The sequence below is a fragment of the Pogoniulus pusillus genome, chromosome 5 (genome assembly GCF_015220805.1).
Source record: "Pogoniulus pusillus isolate bPogPus1 chromosome 5, bPogPus1.pri, whole genome shotgun sequence".
NCBI lineage: Eukaryota > Metazoa > Chordata > Aves > Piciformes > Lybiidae > Pogoniulus > Pogoniulus pusillus.
This window is the reverse complement of record NC_087268.1, coordinates 26,831,231-26,841,613: the sequence shown is the minus strand read 5'-3', so window position 1 is coordinate 26,841,613 and position 10,383 is coordinate 26,831,231.

The following is a 10,383-nucleotide window of genomic DNA, read 5'->3' as shown; positions in this document are numbered from 1 at the left end:
ATTGCTTCTTGCATTGCCTGTTTTTAATCTTCTTCCTCTTCTCTCTCCTCTTCCTTCATTGCAAATTTCTGCTCAAAAGATCAGGCAGGCCTTTTCTTGTCCAGCTGTAAGAAGGAATGAGTCCCTGCAAGAATGCTAAGCATATGAAGAAGTACACAATGGATTTACATGTGTCTACAAAAGCTCCAACTTTCTTTGCTAACTGTGACAGACAGTGACTCTTAAAATTTCTAGGTTTTAATTTTAAAGGAAATGAAAAATATCATAATGGAAATTATTTAAAGAGAAAAGGGGACTGAATAGACTCCACTCAGGACCAGGTATTTTCTTTCTGGCTTTTCTGAATTGCTGTTTTTTCATACATTCTATTCTATTGCAGTGTTACTTTTTGTGCTCTGTGTCACACACACTCTCTCAGAAGCAGATTCAGTAGATACAGTGGTATTTTACCACTAATTTTGACATGTTCTGAAGGAAAGTCTTAACAAAAACCTTCTCTCTAAATTAAATGATGTATTTAAATCTGTAACTTGATTGTTTGCAAACAGGGAAGGACTGCAAATATATATAGCTGTATAAATATATACACACCCATGTGTGTGTGTGTGTGTGTGTGTGTGTAAAACTATCTACGTGAACTGCACTGAGAATACTCCATGTCTGTGACTTTTCACTATAAAGAAGCTTCTATTTCTGTGGAAGCTATACCCAGCAGTAAAATCAGTAAAATTAATCTCTGCTCTGTGCATGCATCCACATAAGTCATGACAGAAATTAAACAACATATTCAGGTGCAGTGGTTTCCCTACCACATTCCACCAAGACTAATAGCTAAATTCCTCCCAGTCATTTTGCCCATATCTTGACTCTGCAATCAGCCTATGAAGCTTTACAGTTCAGGACAGAATTCAGCTAGACTTATGTTTGGCTGAATTTTCCAGAGAGGAAAACACTCTGTGCTTCACTCTAAAAGGAAACAGTTGTATCAATTTCAGACTTAAATAAAAAAAACGAGGGGGGGGAAGCCAAATGTCTGAAAGAGGACTTCAATGACATACATCTAAATTACAACTGTGCCATAGTTAGCATACACTAAACCATAGTTCACACTCAAACCCATCATTCTATTGGCACATCCACCTTCTCCTCTGCTCTCTAGTCCTTTCGAAGCTGATCTACTCCATAATAAAAAGAAAAGCCTCATAAGAACTTTGAAGAATTATGGCTTTAGTTAATTTGAGCAGGCTTGTAGCATTTTTAATTTGAATGACTCATTCAAACACATGGACAGATTAAAACATACAACGGTCCCGTTCCCAGAGTTGAGAGCACTGGCAAAAAGTCAGAGCATCCCACTGCTTCTTTTGACATTAGACCATGAATATTTAAGGTAAGCAACAAATATATTGGCCCACTACCTGAATCGCTTCTATTAACTGCAAAGCACACCATGGCTCTTCAAGAGAGAAGTGTCTCACTTCTGACCTAGGAACAATGGTTATAACGAGTACTTCGATTCCTTCCATGCCGAGGCATCCCTAAACTGCTGCTGAAGGAAGGGAAGAGCTCGCAGATGAAAATGCTTTTCAAACAGATCTCGCTCCTCTTCCTAAACTGTCCCCAGCCCTCAGCTTCCTCAGGAGGAACCGCCTCGGACTGAACCAGTTCCCACAAGCAAAGTCCGACCCAGGGCGCATCTCTTCGGATTTCCCCCCACCGGACTATTCTAAAGTGGCTGACGCCACCCGCCCAGCTACACCTGACGGTCCCGATGCCTTCTGCTCGCTGTCATTCCTTCGGCCACCGGCGCCCATCAGGGGCCAGCACAGCCCACCCTCCGCTGCACCGCTGCGAGGTGAGCCCTGCCGTCCCCTTCATGGGCAGGCGGGTTCCCTCAGGACGGGCCGGTCCCCTCGGGAATGCCAGGTGAAACGTACCTACTTGTGCGACTGCCGGCCCGGCCGTGGGGAGGCAGAGCGGGGAGAGCGCTGCCCGCGCTGCCGTCTCTCGCCCCCTGACCGAGGCAGCTCCAGCCGGCCAGGTTTCGGCCTCCCTTCCCAGGCCACCTCTCGCAAACCTGGATGCCCTCCGCAGCAGTAAGGCAGACCCCGAGTCAGGGCTGGGCCGCCCAGAGCTGCCGTGCCGTGCCTTGCCGTGCTGTGCTGTGCTGTGCCGTGCCGTTGCCTCCCCGCCCCGGCGCAGCCAGGCGGTGCCGATTAAATCTAGCTGCGAGAAAGGAGTTTGAGCAAGAGCGACTCTGCCGAAAAAGGCACGCGAAGTGCTCGTCTCACGGCAGCCCCCGCCCGGCCCTGCTGCCTCAGTCACCATCCCCAGCCCTCCGCGGAAATCCTCCAAGTACACGTTACGTGATTTGGGGTGAGTGCCGCATTTTTGGAGTTTGGGGGCGGGGTGGTGATGTTGGTTTGTGTTGTGAGGGCTTTGTTTGTTTGTTTGGGGGTTTGTTGTTGTTTTGTTGGGGTGGTTCGGCGGCATCTGCAACTGCAAAGTGCCCTGCTTCAAGAGACTTTGCCACTGGCAGAGAAAGATGCTGTCAGGATTACGGGGACTGTTGGCAGGAGTATCTCATGGATGTCGCTCGTTTTATTTGCTTCTTCAACAGGCTACTGTTGACAGTTTGGTCTAAATCACCACATGTCACCCAGCTAGTTGGAGCTGAATCTTGAACACACAAGTCTAGTCCCATTTAGGGCCTAAGGTTTTGCCTACAACCTTAACAGCTGCTAAGCATCTCAGACATCTTTTAGATGCTCTTCAGCTTATGTCTGTTTGCTTTATTCCAGTGTTCCTTAGTTCTTTGTTTCACTAGGATCACAGTACCACAGTATCACCAGGGTTGGAAGAGACCTCACAGATCATCAAGTCCAACCCTTTACCACAGAGCTCAAGGCTAGACCATGGCACCAAGTGCCACGTCCAGTCTTGCCTTGAACAGCCCCAGGGATGGCAACTCCACCACCTCCCTGGGCAGCCCATTCCAGTGTCCAATGACTCTCTCAGGGAAGAACTTTCTCCTCACCTCAAGCCTAAATCTCCCCTGGCGCAGCCTGAGGCTGTGTCCTCTTGTTCTGGTGCTGGCCACCTGAGAGAAGAGAGCAACCTCCTCCTGGCCACAACCACCCCTCAGGTAGTTGTAGACAGCAATAAGGTCACCCCTGAGCCTCCTCTTCTCCAGGCTAAACAATCCCAGCTCCCTCAGCCTCTCCTCATAGGGCTTGTGCTCAAGGCCTCTCACCAGCCTCGTCGCCCTTCTCTGGACACGCTCAAGCATCTCAATGTCCCTTCTAAACAGGGGGGCCCAGAACTGAACACAGTACTCAAGGTGTGGTCTAACCAGTGCAGAGTACAGGGGCAGAATGACCTCCCTGCTCCTGCTGACCACACCATTCCTGATGCAGGCCAGGACGCCACTGGCTCTCTTGGCCACCTGGGCACACTGCTGGCTCATGTTCAGGATGCCACAGCTGGAGTAGAGTTCTTCAAAGCAGAAGCTCCTGAAACGTAGCATGATGAATACAGAATCTGATATGGACATTTTTAAGGTTTCACTGTTTTGTTGACCAACAATTAAAATGGACAGTAAGGTAGAGGAAGGCGCTTTCCAAGCAAGCAGCAGTCATGGGCCTTTTAGAATTATCAAGGCAGGTGGTGTAGTTATTTGTTTTAAATACATCATAAACACATTTGCTAAATAAATTACAAATATTCTGGAAAAAAAATGTGCAGGATAATAAAAAAATCCTACTCCTTCCACCCTGATTCTACATTTATTTCTGGTAATATTTTCATACTGTATTCCTGTACAGTACTCAAAATACATTCCAGATTCTGGTACTGTGTCTATGGAACAGAGATATGTTAAACTGTATCTACTCACCATGTGGTAGCCACAGATAAGCAAGGACGGAAGTTTACATCCTGCAATACCTGCACATGTTCTCCTCCATGATGCAGAGTATGTAGTGCTGCTTGGAGGCATATTGTAACATCTCCCAGTGTTACACTGTTGGGAGGAACACAGCAAATTAATTCATTCCTGGCTCAGGAAGATGTACGCAGTCAGCTAGTCTCTCTTTGATCAGCAATTAGGTCTATGTCTCATTTTAGAAATGTTTCTTATTCTCTGCATTAGATCAAATAATTTTTATGCAAGATTTCTAGTTCCTGTATAGTTATTTTGCACCACCAATATATATCTGAGTTAAATCTGGCTATCATAAAGGCAAGTGAGGTATTCACTAATTTGCTCTACAACATTTATCTAGAAGCACTCACATAAAAGAAATATTTTTTTAATAACTGTGAGACATACATGCTGGATGTTCTGCTGTATACAGGTTGCTTAGGGTTGTTTTTTTTTTTTCCTTCAAAGAATCATGGAATCAACCAGGTTGGAAGAGACCTCCAAGATCATCCAATCCAACCGATCACCCAGCCCTAGCCAGTCATCTAGACCATGGCACTAAGTGCCTCATCCAGTCTTTTCTTGAACACCTCCAGAATCAGCAACTCCACCACCTCCCTGAGCAGCCCATTCCAATGGCACATCACTCTTTCTGTGAAGAACTTCCTCCTAACATCCAGCCATTTTAATACCAATACTAGTGAAAAAAATGTAAAAGCATTTCCAGTAAAAAGATGTCAAAATGAACCAGTAAAATAAGAAAAATCATTCAGCTCTTCAGTGTTTGATATAAATCAGAATTTAGAAAAAACACATTACAATAAAGCTGAAGAAATAACAGAAATGACTGGGTTTCATGAGACAAATATATAGAACATGGCAGTCACATGACAGAAATTGCAGGAAGGAGCAGAGAAGTAGGTTGTCTGAGGAAAGCAAGCATTGACAACAGCCAGCATAAATATTTGATGTGGTTGCCACTTCAAAGCAGACCAAGAACCACCAGTTCCAGTAATAAAGATAATGAAGATGATGCTAAGCAGAGTTTCCCAAACATCCACCTTAGCAAATCTGTAAATCTCTGCAGATTTATTTTTTTTTTGTCTCTCAAAATGCTCCAAGCTAGAAAGATGTGTTGTAATTAGTGCAGAGATGGCTCCGACTCAACTCCCCAGTGTCATCGTTAAAGATGGATTGCAGCAGAACAATGATCATGTCATGGCTTGAAAGAAGGCCGCTTCGGTGCAAATGAAGAGACTGGACTTGGGTGTAGCATTTGTGATACTGGATCCTTACAAAGTGTTGTATTTGCTAAATAAGGTGTCAAAGAATCATAGAATAGTTTCATTTGGAAGTGACCTTAAAGACCATCCAGTTTCAACTCCCATGCCATGGACAGGGTCATCTTCCACTAGATAAGGTTTAAGGTGAAACCCCACCTTGAGTACTACATCCAGTTCTGGAGCCTCTATTACAAGAAAGATAAAGACATGCTGGAATGTGTCCACAGAAGGGCCACAAGGATGATTGGAGGACTGAAGCACCTCTCCTATGACAACAGACAGAAAGAGTTGGGGCTGTTCAGTCTGGGGAAGGCTCCAAGGAGACCTTATTGTGGCCTTCCAGTATCTGAAGGGCCCACAAGAAAGCTGGTGAGGGACGTTTTAAGATGTCACATAGTGATCGGGCTAGGGGGAATGGAGCAAAACTAGAAGTGGGTAGATTCAGATTGGATATTAGGAAAAAGTTTTTCATCATGAGGGTGGTGAGACACTGGAACAGTCTGCTCAGGGAGGTGGTGGAAGCCCCATCCCTGTAAGTCTTTAAGGCCAGGATGGATGGGGCTCTAAGCAACCTGATCTAGTGTGAGGTGTCCATTCCCATGGCAGAGGGGTTGGAACTAGATGATCCCTGAGGTCCCTTTCAGCCCTGAAAATTCCATGACTCTATTATTCTAAGGCTCATAGTTCCATCCCCACTGCTATCTCTGTGAAGTCCTTCTTCCATTGGATGTCTCCATGAATTTCTGCTTTATTTATTTGATAAATGTTACAAGACCAATGAAGAGGGAAATATACTTGCAACAAATAATTAATTCCTTTTTGAATTAGAAGGAAATCCGATTTAGTGCCCACTTGTCTAGGGATGGGATGGAATTTACCTGGAATGAATTGAGACTGTCACTTTCCATTACCACAAAATTGGTTTTCTGCATCCTTTGGTAGCAATCACTCATGTTCCCCAATGTATAATATTGAGAACTTTCCCTCTTCACCTATATTTTATCTCCATCAGGCCCATGCCTGTGGCTGCATTAGCATTTTAATTTGGAACAGAAAAGTGCATTTAGAGATGATTTAGCTCTCAACCCCACCCCTCACACTTTGCATCACTAGGCAAGCCTGGAGTTCCTGAAACTTACTCCTTTTAAAAGAGACAAAGCTTGAAGACAAGCACCAAACACTTGAGCATACTGTCAGCAGTACCTGGCAGCAGTTCATCTAAAATAAACTCTTCTGAACCATGTGTTGGGTGCACATCAGCTGACTTAATCTGCAAAATATAGGGCAAGTCACAACGACAAGCAAACATAACGACTACTTTTGCAAAGGAAACAATAGAATTCAGTAATCTTTTGTCTTACCTGCTCCTGGCAAATCATCCCTTCTACACGAAATGAGAGTATAGCCACACCATGTCTCTAACACATCTGGAAGCATACTGGAAGCATATTTAGGGCAAAACTCGGGAGGTTGTAAGCACAATCTTATTTTTCAGGGTCGGCTGCGGTCCTGTAACTTGTCTGAGATTGATCAGGGCAAATAAAAATATGACAGTAATTTAAAACTCTTTCTGTATGTATGCACAAGATATCTTTGATCAAGACATTACGAATAGTGTTGCACATACAAAACTTTCAAAACTATCAAGAAGTGTAATTATAGGTAATTATTTAGATACAGTTAAAGCTACATCAACCAAACTCTTCTGATGCCTTGTCTTCATTTAGTCAGTTGTTCTACTACCAAATGACACAAACACACACACTCCAAGAGGAATCGGGAAAAGGAAAGGGGACCAATGAGTTAAAATGGAAACATAACAAACTAAATTTAGTGCTAATACTAACATTAAATACATGAAATTATACTCAGTCCATGTAGTGATTACAAGCTGTGCACTCCAAGCAGCGAACGCTCGATGTCAGATGCTGCGAGCACCACAGCTCCAGCAAAAGTGTGGTTGTCACAGCAAACAGGAGCATAGGCCTCCAGAGCAGAATGACAGGCCAGACCCTCCAGTGATGGCAACCATTGAGGAGAAGAGACCATCCCTAGCAAACCTGACATTATAGGGAGAAAGACATTTATCACAGAATAGTTTAGTTTGGAAGGGACCTCAAAGATCATCTAGTTCCAACCTCCTGCCATAGGCAGGGACATCTCCCACTAGAACAGGTCACTCAAGGCCTTATCCAACCTAGCCTTGAACACCTCCAGGGAGGGAGCACCTACAACCTCCCTGGGCAACCAGTTCCAATGTCTCACCACCCTCACTGTAAAGAACTTCTTCCTAACATCGTTTGAATCTCCCTTCTTCCAGTTTAAACCCATTACCCCTCGTTCTGTCATTACATGACCTTGTAAATAGTCCCTCCCCAGCCCTCCTGCAGGCCACTTTCAGATGCTGAAAGTCTACTACAAGCTCTCTTCAAAGCCTTCTCTTCTCAAGGCTGAAAAGCCCCAACTCTTGTAGCCTGTCCTCATAGCAGAGCTGCTTCAGCCCTCTGAGCATCTATGTGGCCCTCCTCTGGACTTGCTCTAACAGTTCAATGTCCTTCTTGTGTTGGGGGCTCCAGAACAGCACACAGTATTCCAGGTGAGGTCTGACAAGAGCAGAGTAAAAGGGGAGAATCCCCTCCCTTGCCCTGCTGACCACACTTCTCTTGGTGCAGCCCAGCACACAGTTGCTGTCTGGGCTGCATGTGCTCACTGCCAGCTCATGTTGAGCTTTTCATCAACCCAGACCCCCAGGTCCCTTTCCTCAGGGCTGCTCTCAGCCATTTGCCACCCAGCCTGGATTTGTGCTTGGGATTGTGCCCGGGATTGTGCCAACCCAGGTGCAGGGCCTTACACTTATCCTTGTTGAATGTCATGAGGTTGGCCTGGGCCCACCTCTCCAGCCTGTCCAGGCCCCTCTGGATGGATCCCTGCCCTCTAGCAAGGCGACTGTGCCACACAGCTTGTGTCATCTGCAAACTTGCTGAGGGTGCACTCAATTCCTCTGTCCTTATCACTGACAAAGACGTTAAACAGCACTGGTCCCAGCTCTGACCCCTGAGGAACACCACCTGTCACCAGTCTCTGGCTGGATATTGTGCATGCAACCATCCAGCCAAGTCCTTATCTAGCAGTGCTCCACCCATCAAGTTGATGTTTTTCCAGTTTGGTGACCAGGATGTCATGTCATATACATGAAGTCTTTTACAAAACCAACCCCTCAGCCCCCAAGCCAAGGCTCTCACCTTCCTGGAGCAGATCAGCAAGTCAGGGCTTGCCCAAGAAGATAAGCAGAGAAGGCTGTCTCTCCTCTGCTTCTGAGAAACCCTTCATACATCCACTGTTTGAGGTCTCCTCCATTTCTCCCAGCTCTTGAGGAGCTGCAGCAGGTTTTTCAGAGAGGCACTGCTGGGGACCATGCTGGTCACCATGCTGGTCCCTGAGAGCAAGGCAGCATGTGGCCTTGGGGCTGCTCTAGCTAGCTTCACCTCATTGCAAGGAGAGTACAGAACAAAGCAGAGCCAAACTCACAGCTCTCATTTGTCCAAGCAGGGCAAAGTGGATAGGGCTAAGGTTGAACCAAGACCAGATTAACACAGTAGTTAATGAGACCCTTTTCCCTACGCACATTTCAGCAGTCAGAATGAATACAGCAGTCTTAAGACAATTCAAGTCAAGGCTGCTGATAGCTGTTGTTCACTCTCCACCTGCTTTAAGTGGAGAAATGAGTTAACAAAGCATCAGTGATGTAAAAAAAAAAAAGTAGTGCTTTATTGAATTTTTTAAAATGGACCTTTCTACAAAGTGCCTTTACACAATACACACAAAAATTTTAGTATTGCTTGAATATGAAAGGAACAAATATTAAAAATAAATCAATATTTTGGCTCAGTAAAATAACTTTCCTATCCCTAAAGGTAGGGATATCAAGGAGCGGTTTTTTCCTTCAGTCTATTCCAGTCAGCAAAAGTAATTCAGGAGGCCTGAGGTCACTGGAATTTTGTTGCTGGCTTGTATACTGCACACTGTCAAGGTGGAAGCCCCAAGTCAGTATTACACCCTGGACCTTAAGAGTACAAATACCATAATTCTGGTATTTAATCTTCACATCTGACAGAGTGTTCTTCTTACAAAAGAGTTCTGTGGTCAAACTGTATGATAGAAGGTTAGAGTAGGTTGGAAACCAGTGTGAATTGTCACCATTAGCCTTGCTCAGATGGATCTTTTACCCTAAAACAGGTTGTCAATGAAACCATACCACATGAAAAAAGCAACAGCTAAAAGAACACAGCATTTTATGACCAAAATTGATCTTCCTTGACACTCCTGTCTTGACTAAAACACAGAACAGAATGTAACCATGTGCCTTGGTCTATAGATACAGTATATACAGTCAAACACTCCAGTACCATGACTGTCTAAAATAGTAAAATTCACTTTTTTCCTTTCTTATCCTAATATTAAGAGATTCTTTTTCCATTCTGGCCAAGCACACATTCAACTCACAAAGCTCAGAAGGTATTGTCTCTCAGAGCAGAGTTTCAAGTTTCCAGCATACACTGAGGGAACCAAAACTGGTTTCTGGGATACCAGATACCAAACTGGTATCTGGGAGAAGAACCAATTTCCACTGTCACCTATCAGGCAAAACACAAGGGTTATACCATCCCACATTCCCTGGGCAGTTCTTCCACAGGATGATACCTCACATTTGGTTGAGGATGGAAGCATACAAAGATAAATGCTTGAGCCATGAAAGAAGAAAAAGACAACACTGCATTGTCAAAACAAGTAGACAAATTTGGAATGACACAGAACATTGAGTTTTTTTCAGATGTACAAGTGGAGCTACCAAAGGAGCAACTCAACAGGAAAAAAATTCTACCTAACACTGTGTTAGCAACAGCCTTCAAGGACAGCTTGGAAAGTGATGGAGTTTGACACAATAGTAAATTGTTTGTTCCAAGATAAGGCAGTTGCTTGGGAAATGACAGGCTGGAGTTTGAATCAGGGAGACTAAAAAGTGTTGCAAGAGAGAAGCTCATAGGACACACAATGGGATTCAGAACTGCAAGCAGCAGTGAAAGGCAGTAGCAGTCAAATCCTGAAGCTTCCATATACAGCTAGATCTCATAACTTTAAAATACAGCTTTCAAGGACACACTGAAACATACAGGCAAT